Below are 16,260 nucleotides of genomic sequence, written 5' to 3' on the forward strand. Positions count from 1 at the left end.
TCCACCCGTTTCCTCATTTCATTGTGTGGCAATTTGGTCCTGGTTGCTCAGGCCCCAAATCTTGGTGTCATCCTTGACCTCACTCTTTCTCTCAATAATAACCTAATTGGTTTTTCTACATATATTTCAACCCCCCATGGCTTATTGCTAACCCAGCTACCAGCGTGATTTTCCAAAAAATATGTCACATTATATCACTCCTCTCCTTAGAATTTTCTGGTGGCCTCCACCTCCCTGAGTAAAGTCGAATCTTATGTCCTTCTAAGGGTATCCTTCTAAGGCCCACTCCTGTATTACCTTTCTTATCAAGTAGCTGTTTCCTTCTTCACTCACTGCCCTCCACACACTCTGGCCCCAGGTCCATAAGATCCCAAATGACCCAGCTGCCTGCTTCAGCAACTCCCACCACACTGCCTTTTTGCTAGTCTCAGAACATGCCCAGACCTTCACTACCTCAGGGACTTGTCACTGGCTCTTCTTTTGCCTGGAGCCCCACCTCCCTCTAAAACACATCTTGCTTCCCACCCCATTTCCATATTGTTTAACCCCTTATTTCTTCAAATGTCTTTCCCTAACCTCCCAAGATTTAGCTGCCCTTTACACCCAATCCCTCAGCTCCTGATCTCTCTCCTCTTTTATTTCTTTGCACAACATTGCTTATTCTCCAAATATACTTGCTTATTTGCCAATTGTCTGTCTCTCTCCCCACATGAATATAATCTCCATGAAGGCCGGGACTTTGGCCCCTGCTATATGCTCAGCATCTAGAATGTTGCTTAGCTCAAGAAGTACTCTAAAAATATTTGTCAAATAATTATATAAATGAAGGAATGAATGCATGAATATGAAGGCATATGGCATTCTCTCTTCTCTGAGAGTTTATAAGGGGGTTAATACACATCACTCAAGGAACTGTTGCAAAGGCAGCAACTTTAATGGAAATCAGTCAGAAGCCTTGAAGGAAATAACTGGTTTTACCTAAATTCTTCATTTTAATGAAAACAAAAAGCATTGTGCAAGATTTAGTAAGAGCTCTTTGAAGTCTTTCCTAAGTGTGGTCAGAGACATCTATGGTGTGATTTAAGGGGTATATAATGGAATCACCTGCCCAAACCAATATTCCCTGATCTATCATAGTGTCTAAAAATTTTTTGAAGGTCTTATTTATTTATTTGAGAGAAAGAGAGAGAGGACAAGCAGTGGGGAAAGGAGAAGCAGAGAGTGGTCTTCCCACTGAGCAGGGAGACCAGTTTGGGGCTCCATCTCAGAACCTGGAGCATGACCCAAGTTGAAGGCAGATGCTTAACTGACTGAGCCACCCAAATGCCCTCAGAATGCCTAATATTCTTAATAATCATTCTTTTATTTATTCTAGAAATATCACAGGTTCTGTTTTTCCCAGCTGGGACATAGCAGTCTTCGAATCACATTTTATTTGAGGACACCGGGCATCATGTGGTACTAAGTGCCAAGAGGAAAATGATAATGGTCAGGGAGAGGGTGGTGCGGTTGAGTGTGTGGCTTTTCAGATAGGACAATTGAGGAAGTTAATGTTAGGGAGGTGACATTTCAGTAGAGGCCTAAATGAGGTAGGGAAAGAAGCCTTGCAGATGGTGTTCAAGTCACTCCTGAAGATATCTCATTGAGCAGAGAGTGATAGTGACCTCTTGGCTGTCTAGGAGATCTAGCCAGTGATTTGAAAGTGTTGTAGTACTTAAAACACCATATATTACCTATCTCATTTCACTTCTGCCACAATGCTATGAACTGCAAGAAACAAAAATTATCATTCCCATTTTCTAGTCAAAGAAACTGAAGTGATTTGCACATGGTCAAATAACTAGTAGGTAGACAATCTGGAGCAGACAGAAATTCAGTATCTTTGTATGATGGATCCCACTCACGTGGACACGCAGACACAAAAAACAGTGCACAGTTTGGGAATAAGACAGACCTGACTCTAAGTTTTTCAGTCTAGCTCTTCTTGCCATAGACAAATTACCTACCTTTTCTTACCCTCATTTTGTTTATTGCAAGGTGGGTAGACAATATGTCCAGGAACTGAAATTCTAAATGAGAATTCCAAATGAGGTTCCTGAAGCTCCTGGTCTATGATCTGATATACAGTAGATTCTTAGTAAATAAAACTTCTATTGTGGGCAGATGCTTATCATCCCAAAGATTATTCCAAGGTGGGAATAAAGAAATGGAAAGCAGGGACTAGAAAGTTTACTTCACCTTGAAGTTTTATGTGTCTGTAAAAAATTTGAAATATTTTTATTTCTTTCGCATTCAAAAGACCAGATTAGTGGGTCTGGGAATGACTGAGTTTTTCTTTAGTCCTCTGAATATCTTAAAAGTATTTCTTTCTATCTCTATTTGGAAGGCAATGTCACAGAAAAATGACCTTTGCTTTCAAGCTCTTCAGAAGGCTCAAGAGGTAGGAAAGCGTCCATTCCAGACCAATTTTTAAATTTCCCTTAAAGGAATAGGAGTGGAAACTCATAGAGTGTGTTGAATTCTATCTCTCAAATACTGTTTCAATGCACTTTTCAAGTATGTGATGTTGGGTGGTTACCGTATAATAGGATTCAAAAGAGATTTATAAACTTCTAGAGGGGTCTATGCTTCATGAATTTCTTGAGTGGGCATTTGAGTCCGGATCAATGAAGCATTGATAGTTGATGCCCTCAACAAATCAAGTGAACACACCAGATATTATCTGATCCAGATTCTGGATTACGTTACATACAATCCAGACTACAAACCTGTAGAGGGTCGGAGTCATATGTGACTCTCAATTTGCTGTAAGATGCATGATATTTGTCAATCTGTCAGCAAGGATAAAGTTTCTTTTGTTTGTTTTCTCTTCTTCAGACTCAACTAGAGGAGAAAAATGTCATTCAAGCCCCTCAGACCTCCATGCAAAGTTGTTCTGATATACACATAGACACGCACTTGCGATAAGTTGATGTTGACTTTATTCCTGTTCAGTGGGTCAGACCAAGGAACCACACCATTTATTGATGCCAGCATTAGGTAACATTCATTCGATGGAAAGGACTCTGGTAATTCTATTTAATTTCAAACAACACCTTATGCTCTGACACGGCAGAAGGGCCCGGAGTGGCAGTTGTACTCCTCATGTTCCAGTATGACATTCCCAAGGTAGGATTTGATTACAAACAGCAATAGGGAATTATGGGGAAAGAGATGAAGCACAGAGACCAGGAGACATAAAGAGATGACAATAACAAGGTTGTGAGGCAATCTGTGTTACTTTATCAGGCTGTCATCAGGCAAAGGATCCTGCTGGAATGCCTCCTTGCCTTCAGGATAGACACTCAGACCTGGTCAAGTCAGGACACTTCACAGGAGCCAAACTGTGCAGTTCCTCTGAAATGCTCAACATCCCATGCAGACTCAAATGCAATTACGAGAAATTTCCTGAGAAAACAAAATGAGAACTAAGCTTCTGTGTATTTATTTATGTGCCATTTGGAGATGTTTGGGATACAAGACACATGTCTCCTCCTACAACTCAACTTCAATCACATTTGAGCAATTATTCAAAGCTCAGCATACTCTAATTAGTTCCTTATTCTATTTATTTATGTATGTATGTATTTTAAAGATTTGTTTATTTTTTATTTGAGAAAGAGAGAGAACAGAGCAGGCAGGGCACAGAGAGAGGGAGAGAAAATCTCAAGCAGACTCTGCACTGAGTGCAGAGCGGACTGGGGCTGAAGGCAGGGCTCAGTCTCACAACCTGGAGATAACAACCTGAGCCAAAACCAAGAGTCAGAGGCTTAACTGACTGTGCCACCGAGGCATCCTAGTTCCTTACTGTATTTAAAAGTATTATTTATTTATGCATGTTCTCCTTCCTCCATTTTTTCTCTTATGATTTATACTAAATTTGTTTACTGGTAGCTATCTTTTTTTTTTCTCAGATAACTCTAAGTTTCAAGAGTTTCTCTTTTGAAGTCTTAATGCCTAGGATCATATAAGCAATAGTAATCATCATCACCATCCATGCATATATATATGCATATAATAACATACACTTGCACATGTGTCATATTGTGTGACTTACAAAGCACTTTCACACACGTTATCACATTTAATCATAATTACAACAATAACATCCAGCCCTCTTTCTCTTTCTCCTGGTTACCATGAGGTGGACACTTTACTAAGAGCTCTCCATGCAATGTTTCCAGAGAAGAAAGAGTCAAGGAATTCGAAAGGCAATGAGGAAATCCTTGAAGGGTAGTTGAACAAGCACTTAACTAGGCAGGAGTGGTCCCAGGAGGAATGGTCACACTCTGCTGTTGGTTTCTACTTATTTGGCACCGGTCAAGTGAGAACCTCAGTGTGCTCATATGCAAAATTAGATTAACACACACCTGCCCTGACTCCTTACAGAGTTACAATGAGAATCAAATTAGATAATATGTAAGAAAATATTTTGTGGCTTGCCAAATGAAGAATACATATTTTTATTGATTTTCTTTCCTACACTTGACTTTTGCCAGCATTTGTAGCATTGTCTTAAACAAAAGCTTCTATTGAATAATAGAATAATAGGAAATTGAACATTAAGTAATAGAATTGGTTCTATTGAATAATAAAAAAGATGAAAATTTGTAGAATTGTATAAGCATGTTCTAATAGTCTTTTGGCCATTTTGCTTTACTTATAATCAATACATATAGGTATCTGTTTGGCAGCCAGATACCTGAATTCAATCTATGGGAGCTGAGCTCAAAAGGAAAATGAAATCTTGTTTCTTTTTTAAAATCTTTAAATTTTTTTCAAAGTGAAATCTGCAGATAACTTGCATACAAATCACATGGCATGATTATAAGCATTTCTGATTTCTCCACCCTACTTTTGTCTACTGAATTAGAAGCCGCAGGTATCTGCTTTGTTTAGAAAACACAGCATCTGAGACTTAGCTAGGCCCACTAGTCCAGGAGCCCAGAACATACTGGCTGAGGTTTGCAAGTTGTTAGAGGACATTCGTTGTTTCTTTTCAGCAGTAACAAGATTTTCCTATCAACATTATATTAAAAGCAGATACACATTCCTATGTGAAATAAAAGCAGCACTCCATTTGTGTACAAAACTTGACTTCACTTGCTTGAAAGCACTTTGAAGTCATGTTTTCTCAGCTTTCTTTAATTGGATGGTGCATTTATAAGAGAACTTTGGAAAGAGTATTCTATTTCAGTGTTATTTCTGGCCTCCATTCAAGAAACCAATAATCTCATAAGCAGTTAAATTGATAACCAAGCAGCAACTCTCCAAATTAGAAAGGGGTCTCAACTCATTTCAAGCTATGATATTAAAATCCACAAGATGTTAGCAGTCTGTACTATATGTTGAAATAAAAAAGTAGAGATTTTGCTTTTGGTCATTAGTGAATATGGGATGATAGAGTATTATTTCAGAAGTTACCAATCACCAACCAGCTTCATGAAACAGAGAAATAAAAGAGAAGAATCAATACTTATTCAACACACATTTATTGAGTAACAACTGTGTACCTGGCACTGGTCCAGGTCTAGAGCTGGAGGAGTAAATGAAGCAAATCAAGGTTCCTTACTTCTTAGCTCTAGAAAGGGAGGCAGAAAATAAAGAAAAAGCCAATATTTAATATTTCTAAGATCAAATGCACATTATAAGATGATAAGTGCAAAGGCCAATGGTTTACTCTGAATCTATTATGCTGAAATTTAAAATTCTGGAAACTGCAGAGTTTGAAAATGATATGCTTAATCACTCACATTTATAGTCATATTTACAGTATAGTCAAAATGCATATTTCATATATGATTGATCTTTTTTCCCTGAGGCCAGATCCTGTCTCCCTTGTCATTCCTGCCCTTCTATGATGATGCCCCAGAAAAGCAGCCAATCAGGAGACTAGTTTGTTTGCTTGTTTGTTTTCTCAGCACTTTTAACTCAGGAACCAAACCAGTATGAACTGGATAGAGCATCAGAGTCATGTCTGAACTGTACCCAGGGTCTATGCATAGTTAGCTAGTTTCAAAACCGCAAGCTAATACCCATACTACCAGCATGCCGTTCTTTTTTTTCCCCTCTGCTGTGTTATTCATATTTAGAGTCGTAATATGACCCCATCCAAAAACCCTGTTGCAGAAATTTCTTGGAAAAGAACATACAGTTTATCTGTGCCTATGAAGAACCTGTTAATTGGGGAAGGGAATGGGATGGGGGGTTGTAAAAACAAAATGAACCAAAAACCCGATGAAGAGCTATACATTTTCTTTGTATAACCTGACATCATTTTAGTCCAAAGTGGGAAGTCACCTTTTTTTTTTTTTAGAAATATATCAGCAGCAAGGAAAGGATATTGCTATTCTGATCAGAATTCGGTCAGTAGGTATGTTTTGGGTTTGATTTAATTTTTCCTATTTGTCTTTCCGCCTATATAAAAATTTCCTCTAGGGAAAAATATGCCAAGGTTAAACTTTACATGGATTAACCAATTACCTACGCGTCGTAGCCTTCAGCAATTTTTATAATAAGACACCATCCACTTCATGCTAAACTGCAAAAAGTGATCCCTTTTTCATAATATTAATGCTATTCCATGGAACAGCACTATTAGAAAAAATCCCAGAAGCAAACATGGTACAAATTATGGAGCAGCTGCGGAGAGGTGGCTTCTAATCATATTGAACAAGAATAAGAACAAATAAATCAAGAAAGAAACTCCTCCACTTCTGCTGACCCACGGATGTCCATTTTAACCCTGGGTAAATATCTAGCAGCTCGCAAGAGGAGGGACACGCAGCCAGCCGTGAGGGTGACAGTAAAGCTCACCTGGGCTCGGAACACTCAGAGGGTCCAGAAGCACAGGAACTTTATTTTGAAATCCAGCTTACGTAGTTGAAACTGTCGGTTCCCGACTTTAACTCCTTGGCAGAGGTGCTAGCTGAGTGTGCACATTGCACAGACACATGGCAGCAAACAACCTCTGGGCTGTGGGCGAGGGACTCACCTCACCGCCGCTGGGCCCTGGGCTGCTGCCAAGGGCAGGTCGGGCAGGCAGTGGCACCAAAGCAGGCAGACAGGCATGACTTTGGGACAGAGAAAGGGCTGGAAGTTCAGGGTTTTGTCATCTGTGTTTGTTAATATAAAAATAGATTGTTGAAAGGTGATTGGAATTGGATTTTCAGCTCAGGCCACGTTATTAGGAAATGGCTTTGTGGCAGTAAATGTCATCTTTAGCTAGAGACCTTCAGAAAGCTGAATCGAGGTCAAAATCAAAACTTGGCAGAGGTCCCCGTGTGCTGCCCTTCTCTTGTGCCTTTTTTTTTTTTTTTTTGGTCCTGAAAGTGCTTTGCCAAACACTCCTCTCTCAAGAGCCACTTCTAGGGGAGAAGAGGGCCTCAAATCAGCAACTTTTAGGCGTAGAACAGCAGATGCTCTGTCTCAAACCTAAACATCGTCTTCTTGTTGCTCTATTACCTGAGCCCCCCAAATACTGCTTTCCATCAGCCATTTAGTTCCAACCAGTTACTGCAATGATAAGACGGTGTCCTTGAGTCTGGGGTTATTTCAAATAGGTGACTGTGTTCCACCCACATGCAGAAGGCCTAAAAATTGCAGAATCAGAGCATTTGCTGTGCTTCTCTGTGATACTATCTTCCAGGCACAAATATACTAATCTGTTAAACAAAGAGTCTTATCCAGTTCTGAAATGCTAAGTGTGTCTCACACTGGAAGAAATAATTTACAGTCATCTTTCCCTAAGTTTCATTTCAAAGAAAATGTCTTCCATTATTTCAAGAGGGAAAACTAGGAAATAGAAGATTATTTCACAAGGAGCCATGGTCCTTTTACAAATTTACTCTTGCATCTCCATTTCAGGGAGGGATGCACGTCCCTTTGCCTCCCTGAGGTCATTGCCCTGGTTTGTGCCTTAGATGTGTTTATCCCATCATCCAGACAGTTCAAATCAGGAGTGAGGTGCATTCGAGCTGGGTTTCTCCTGCCAAGAGGATAATCCTCTACTGACTGGTCAGCATTTCCATCTAGCAAGTTTGACCTTTCAGAAGGAGATGCCGCTTTAAGTTTGCACAAAATAACCTTAGTGGTGAATGAAGCCCAAGTTTGGGGTGACAATGTTGTCCCCCTCACCGCCTCCTATTTCCAGCTTTCCTTGCCTGACGTGGACATTGCAAATACAGCGTCTCTTCAAGGCAGTATTTCGTTTTGAAAACATATAGAGTTAGAGCAAATTTTGCATAATTCTATTAAAAGGCTTATACCTCAGCTTTGCAAAATATTTGAGAAAATGTGATTCAGGGGAAAGAAAGTCTTATCTTCTGGCCCAGGAGGTGCTTCCTGGAACTAAGCTTTTTAATGTCAAGAGTGCATGGTAAGCACCAAAAATTAAAAAAAATTCGAGAGACTTGAAGGGCTTCTTTGATGTCCCTTCAAGTCCCCAGTGGTCTGAAGCTTAAGACAGAGATGCATTTTCTGTTTCTTTCACCACATTGCAAATTTAGACACTGGCGTCATATTACAGTATGGAAAGCATAGGTGTGTCTCTGTAGAATCTAGAATAAAATTTATTGGCTCTTTCCAGTTGAGGACAGTTCTTGCTTTTTGGTGTCATTGCAGACTTGAGAACATCTTCCATAGATCAAATGACTCTGTCCTCATGCTTATTTTGATCATATGATGCTGCCGGGTGTTCACAGGTTGACGGCCAGTTTGGCATCCATTTTTCATATTCAGCTTCTGAGATCATACTTACAGAACCAAGCACCTCCAACAGTGTAAACATTACAATGAAAATGCTTCTAAGTATAGAGCAGGTCTCCATTAAACAGGCTGCTGTTCCAGAAGCCAATGGCTATATGTTCAGATGATGTCATACAGTCAGGAACCCTGTAAGAGAACTGCACTCGTACTGTGAATGGAGAGTGCCCACAGCCCTCAGAAGCCACCATTCTAGAACTCTCTGGAGCCTTAAGCCTACCTTCTTCTTCTTTTATTCTTTTTTTTTTTTTAAAGATTTTATTTATTTATTCATGAGAAACACAGGGAGAGGCAGAGACACAGATAGAGGGAGAAGCAGGCTCCCTGTGGGAAACCCAATGCGGGACTCGATCCCAAGACTCTGGGATCAAGCCTTGAGCCAAAGGCAGATGCTCAACCACTGGGCCACTCAGATGCCCCTGAAGTTTATCTTCTATTGGGACCTTCTATTGCATTCTTGGGGGATCCCTGCGTGGCTCAGCCAGAACATGTACAGTCTAGAAACCTCCCCTGATATTTGTCTTAATTTTCACTTCCTATTCACCTTAACTGTTGCCAGGACCAGACCCTAGCTTTTTAAGCACATAAACAAAAATTCAATTTTATTTTTTGAAATTACAAAATTTATAAGTATGTTGACAGAACAACTTTTTTTTTTAATCCATAGGTGATTTTGTGATTATAAAGTTCTGGGTAGATTTATCAAAATGGAAATTTCCAAACATTTCTTTATCTGTGCTTCTAGGATTACCTAGCAGCCACTGCTGTGATAGCATCTAGTTAGCAGCCACTTTTGTCTCCACAGTCTCTTCTGCCTACCAGCATAGCAAGGTGAATCATACTTGATTGTCAATTTTGAAGATTTTATTGGGTCTTAATTGTATTTCATATCTAATTTAAAGCCTTTCCGGATGGTTTTGTGATTCTCCTTATCTAATTGACCTTAGGCTGCATTCCTCTTTCCTGCCAAGTGATCTTCCTTGCCATGTTTTCCTCCTATCTTGCTATCCACCTATCTTGCTATCTACCTCCAAATTATATTCAATCAACCTTTAAATTATTTAGATAAAAAACACTTAGGAGAGCTTTTATGTCATTTTAAAAAGCAACTTATATTTAATTCCTAATTGCTCTGGGAAGTTATATACATTTGATCATCCATTCATAAATGTGTATGTAGTGCTTTGGTGCTTATAAGTAAAATTCACATGCTGAAGATTATGCAGACAGAAGAGTGCTATTACCTAGAGTTCCCTTTTTAGGATTAACATTGAGAATTGTGTTCTGATTACGTAATTCATAGGCAAAGTTATGTTACTCTACCTGACATGGCACAAATATTTATAATATCCAGCCAAAGTTGCCACCTGGGGACACAAAGAACAAAGAAACAAAAGTCCCAATCAAATTAGAGTTTAATGAATCCATCTCAGGCCAGCTGTGAACTTCTGATGCCAAGGCATTCTAATGAATAAACAGAGGAAAAACTTGGAGAACAAAAGTCTTCATAATTATTTGCATTCTTGGGGATCCCTGGTTGGCTCAGCGGTTTAGCGCTGCCTTTTACCCAGGGTGTGATCCTGGAGTCCCAGGATCGAGTCCCAGGATCGAGTCCCAGGATCGAGTCCCACATCGGGCTCCCTGCATGGAGCCTGCTTCTCCCTCTGCCTGTGTCTCTGCCTTTCTCTCTCTCTATGTCTCCCATGAATAAATAAATAAAATCTTAAAAAATAAAATAAAATCTTTAAAAAACATTATTTGCATTCTTTTGGTAGCTGTAATCACAGAATCTTTTTTATTGTCTGTTGCAACCTACAACTACACTCATGTTGGTGTATTTTTAAGTTGTGCTTTATTCTCTGTTGTGAGTTAGCTATGATAATTATTAAAATCAGCAAAATCTCCTTCTGAAATACATGAAGTATAATAGATATATGTATTTCAACTTAACCAGAACTTGCAGATGAATAGCAGTTCCAGGTTGGTTTTTATATAATTTAGTATAGCCATTACTAGACTGAAATACACCACACACAATATACTATATTATAAAGTATGTAGCTAAAATAGAAATATTAGAAAATCTCATAGCTAATATATTTATATATTTGTTCTTTATTCTTAAATTCCAATTTCTAAGGTAACATTTTTTTTCCTGATTATTAAAACAACACATCCTTGTTTTGGAAGAGATGGAAAAGACACAAAAATAAAAGAAAGTCAATAAGAATAATATAATGCTACAACCCAGAGACATCCATTCTGGTATTTAAGAGTGCATGTTAACGTTATTAACTGTTTTTTGTAATTTTAAATATAAATATAGTTAATTTAATTACATATATATTTATTTATTGGGTTTTTTCCCCCTGCCAGTTAGTACTTTTCAAATCACATTTTTAAGAGCTGCATAGTATTTTGCAATGCATATACTAAAATTTTTAAAAAATGACCCTTATACCCAATAAAAATTACTGTGGGTACTTACAGCTTCAAGTCATAGTTGCAATGGCAGGTCATTTGGGCCTTCCGTTTCTTATTTAAGGTAGAGCTATTATTTTCTTTGATTTGCATGGATTACCATTAGACATTCTAGCCTTTTTCTATTTGTTCTTCTCCATGTGCGAGGTCCCACCATTGTCCATTGTCCTATTTCTGCCTATTTCATGCATTTCACCTTTCTGCCTGAGTATGCCACCTTTGGCATAGTGTACAAGAGTTAAGGTAAACATCAAGGGAATTAAAAATGATTGAAAGTGACTTTTCTGAATTAAAATGACTGTTTAAGTGAGAGGTACACTTTCTTCACTATTCAGCACAGCTGTTTTGTCCCATATAACTATTATGATTTTTCCTCTGCGGCATTAAGTAGATGGATATGTGCTATTTGGAAAGAAAAGAGAACAAGAAATTAGGACAGTATGTGGTGATGGCTTGGGCTCAGTTCTCTTGGAAGCATTTTACCCAGAAGTCATGGTTTCTCTTTAGTCTTGGGCAGGGTAGGCCATGCTGTAGTAACAAATTAATCCTGAAATCTTTGTGGCTCAGAAGAATAATTATTTACTGCTCACACAGAGCAATGATGGAGACTCATGGAGACTCCCCTTCATCCATAACTCACTGATGAAAACTCCGCCTCCATTTTGTGGTGATGCCATCTCAATATGCGGCTTCCAAGATTGCTGTTATAGAGAGAAGAGGGATGTAAAGTCACACCAGTTCTTAATGGTCTAAGCCATTAAGACACATTACATGTGTCTCTCAATCTCTTGGATAGAACTAGGAACATGGGAAGGGGTGGAAGGCTGAGAAATATCCAGAGTACATGGATATTTGATAAGTGCAGTCACTGCACCTTGTCACATATCAAACTACAGAAACAAATTTTATACTTCTCTCAGTGAACTAGACAGGGAATCAAAAGATTACTGGGATCAGAGAGTCTAGAGAAACCAGTAAATCCATTAAGACCTAAGAATCAGAACGGTCCAAAGAGTACTAATGGTCAAAGTGGGAACTAACTGACCAACATGACTACTGGATAGTAGTTAACCAGATAGAGTGAAACCAGAGAGAAGATGTAGCCCATAAAGCCATGACCTTATGCCTTGACTTGGATTCTTTGCAAGTGTGGTTCCCAAACCTGGTTACTTAGGTTTAGAAAACTTCAGAACGAGCTTTAGAAAATGTTGAGTTCTGGCCTCACTGGAGAACTACTGAATTAAAATCTCTTAAAGAATATCTGACATATATTTTAAAGGCTCTTCCTGATTAGTCTGGTATATCCAGGGTTTGAAAACCATTGCTTAGAGAAGAAGAAGAAGAAGGTAGATGATATCCTTAGGAGGAGGTTCAATGACAGAGTACTTTATAGAAAAGCAAAGGGAAAAGCCACACCAGAAGTGGGCCCAGTTTATGGTCCCATTATTGGGTGAAGATCTGTATTATAAAGGGAGGTATATTCAGCTCTGAATCATGGTAACCTGAGAAGAATCACCTCAACCAATTATCTAGTCAGATACTTAGTACCCACATGGATACCATTCTTGACCACCCAGTAGGTTGGAAGGCTTTTCACTTATTTAGTCATCTGTCTCTTGGTCAAAAAATTACTAGGTAGCAGCACTGTCAAACATGCAGAGGTGTCTAAAAACAAGCCAATGCAGGTAAGTCACCAGCTTCATACAAAGTAGGAGAAGAAAATCTGACCTTTGCCTGATGGCTGGAGTTTTTACTCATCATACCTGTTTTTGCATATGACTTTTTTTATATATGTCAGGAGATAGCAAGACCAAAGCCTAGGGTAAGTGCCTAAGTACTGAACAAAGTAGTAAGTAAATATGTTCAAAATGGAGAGCTGAGTACAGAGTTTGAGTGATGCTAAGGTCAATTAATGGATTCCAAATACAAGATCACATAGCTGAGTAACAAATGCATTAAATCAGAGTTGTGAAATGGGAATCAAAACCAGGACTGGACAAAGACAGATGAGTTAGCTGGAGTCATGAACTCAAGGAAACATGAACAGCCTGTCTTAATTACAGTGAAAGTCCAGCTAGTATGTAGTTGCTTTAGTGTCACCAAAGAATGCCTTCCTACTCCATATTTTTTAAGCTGCTGGAAGCACAACTGACTATAGAATGTGCCCTTTTAGACTTATGGCTTTTTCTAGAAGACCATTTCCATGCTTTAGTTATAACCACAGTCATGGTTCATTAAGACCACAGCAGTGGGTTTTGAAAGTAATTCATCTGTTTTCCTTTTACTCCATATCACTCTGCATTTGCTTAGAAGTCCTGCAGATGGCTGGCTGGTCAAACTGGAACATTAAGGTTTGGGAGATGGCTGCTTCTTAGCCATGTTCTAGGGCATTTGGATATTTCTAGACTAAAAGAGAGAAGCCCAATAGAAAACATGCAAGGAGACTTCTTCATCTACTTGAAAAGAAACAAACTTGTTCTGTGTTGCTCCAAAAAGGCCAATACTGGGATTGCCCAGGTGGCTCAGCGGTTTAGCGCTGCCTTCAGCCCAGGGCCTGATCCTGGGGACCCAAGGTTGAGTCCCATGTTGGGCTTCCTGCATGGAGCCTGCTTCTCCTTTTGCCTGTGTCTCTGCCTCTCTCTCTCTCTCTTTTTCTCTCTCAATCTGTGTCTCTCATGAATAAATAAATAAAATCTTTTTTTTTAAAGGCCAATATTTTTAAATTCCAAAGGAGCAAACTCAAAACAAAACATCCTAAACATTATCCAACAATTGTCATTGGCTTCCTAGGTATTATTGAGCTACTGTACTTGGCCAAGTTCTAAATTTTAGGGCTGCTCAGATTTTAGTTTGGGGATCTCTTTTCTTTCTACATACTTTTTCTTTAGCATGTTGTTCAGTTCCATTGCTTTAAATGCTTTAAATGTGATAATGAACCCATTACTTTCTCCATCAAATATCATCTCTAGCTTCACATATTCAGCTGTCTTTATGACCTTTCACTTGAAAGTTTCATGAACATCTCAAACTTAATATGTGAAAAATAGAATTCTTGATTTCCCTTCTTCATCCTCCACCCCAAAGTCTTGTCATCTTTGGTTTATTCTAGCTCAGTTAATTATACCATCATGTACCTGTTATTTAGCCCCCAAATTCCAGGCCACCCTATACTTATCCCTCTCAAGCCATGGCAAACCAGTTGCTTCCAAATGGACAGAGAACATAAGTACATTATTCATTGGATTCCCTGAGACCACTGATACACAGTAATAAATATTTGAAGAATGAATGATGCAGAATGAAAATCTGGAAGAAATAATAATGACCCCCCCCCTTTTTTTTTTTGCTAAAAAACGAGCTTTTTTTTTTTTTGCTACAACTTTAGATTGCACTTCCTAGCCCTCCACTTTAAAGACCAAAAAAAAAAAAAAAACTTTCTAAATTTCATAGAAAATCTAAAGTTGTTCTAGACCCACACAAAAATTTTACCGGCTATGATAAATCTCTCTCTCTCTCTCTCTTTTGGTGAGTTCTAGCACACAAATTCCACCTGAGGTGATGATAAAAATTTCCCTATTTTTATAAGTTTTGATACATTTCAAGATAAGATTCCCATCTTCTTAATATCCAGACTAAACTAAACAGCTTGGCAATGATTCCTGAAGCCATGCTAGCAGATAAACACCGCAGGACACCATCCCAGGACTGACTAGCCACACAGACTATCTAGTGACTCTAGAATATTATTCTCAATAATCCCAAATTTACTGAGAGCTATTTTAAGTACCCTTGAACAAAAAAGACCTTATTACAATTAGCATATCTTTCAAAATAGACACACCAATGCCAAAATTCTCTGCCAATCCATATATAGCTCTTTTGAGTCCTTGATTCTATTCCTTAGAGTTATACAATTATATGGAATTATTTCATGCCAACTCCACTATTCCACCATCATTTTTAAAAAGGAAATTAACAACGATGCCCCATTTGACAAATGTTTGCAATAGGAAAGGAGCACTGTCATAGTGAAATGATAATTGAAACAATGGGAAAGCAGTGTCAATTCTCAAAGCAATTCATGATGCTCAGATGCTTCCATGTGAAGTCAGGAGATTGGGGTTGAGGAAGAAGCACCAAGAAATATTGACTTCTTTTCTACATAGCTCAGAGAGTTTTGCAGTTCTTAAGCATAACTGTTATTTTTACTGTTTGTATATCTGCACCAGACGCCAAGCTAATCATGACAAATTGCTCTTTAAATTCACAAGGCAACACCATTCTGAAACATTTTCAGAAATTATTTGCACTCCCATAATGATAGCAGGTACTTACCCAATGCTTACCAGGTGCTGATCTCACTAGAGCTAGGGTTGGACCCCAGGGGGTCTAGCACCATAAAGTGCTCTTATCCTTCACACTGAACTACCTTCTCCAAGACAGGCTATTTTAATAAGACCCCTACTTAGAGGCCTCATCTGTTTGCAGCTCACAATCGTGTGAAAGCAAAGCCACAAATCAGATCATCTCCACCACTGACAAGGGGCTTTTGAGTCACTAACATCACTTACTGGTCAACTGAAATCCACAACTTTGAAAAGAATATCACAAGCCTGGCTCATTTCAGGGGTAAAGGGAAGATGAGAGCCTCCCACCCCACCTGTCCAGGTGGACAGAATTGCAGAGGAGAATCTTGAAAGAGGTGCGGTGTAAGAGGCTAAGAATTTTGACTTGTCCTCTCCTATTTTAGGGAGTGTTTCGAATTAGAATTTTCATAATTATATTATGCAAACAGTCTTTTTCTTCACTTCTCTAGATAGCACTTCATTACCCTACCACTTTAGAAAAAGTTGATTTTTAAAATAAAGTTGATGTTTAAAATAAAGGCACTTGCTTTATTTAAATGTTTGGTGTTTCTACTTTGGGCCAACTGTGTAGACAGGATGGTAACAGAAGGGTGTTTATCCCATCCTATGG

The 16,260-nt window shown here is 38.7% G+C and overlaps 1 long non-coding RNA gene across 4 annotated transcripts in view; it reads right to left on the reverse strand.

Moving 5' to 3' along the window:
* Positions 1-2,958: 2,958 nt before the first annotated feature.
* The window catches only part of LOC140632364 (uncharacterized), a 107,663-nt gene continuing 94,361 nt past the window's right edge, over positions 2,959-16,260 (reverse strand). For 3 of the 4 annotated variants that reach the window (XR_012029929.1, XR_012029911.1, XR_012029902.1), the window contains 2 exons: positions 5,553-5,620; positions 2,959-3,447 (listed from right to left, as the gene is read on the reverse strand). This is a non-coding gene — a long non-coding RNA (uncharacterized lncRNA). The remainder of the gene's footprint in view (positions 3,448-5,552; positions 5,621-16,260) is intronic. The other variant, XR_012029930.1, reaches the window with a different exon arrangement.

Source organism: Canis lupus, chromosome 1 (genome assembly GCF_048164855.1).
Source record: "Canis lupus baileyi chromosome 1, mCanLup2.hap1, whole genome shotgun sequence".
NCBI lineage: Eukaryota > Metazoa > Chordata > Mammalia > Carnivora > Canidae > Canis > Canis lupus.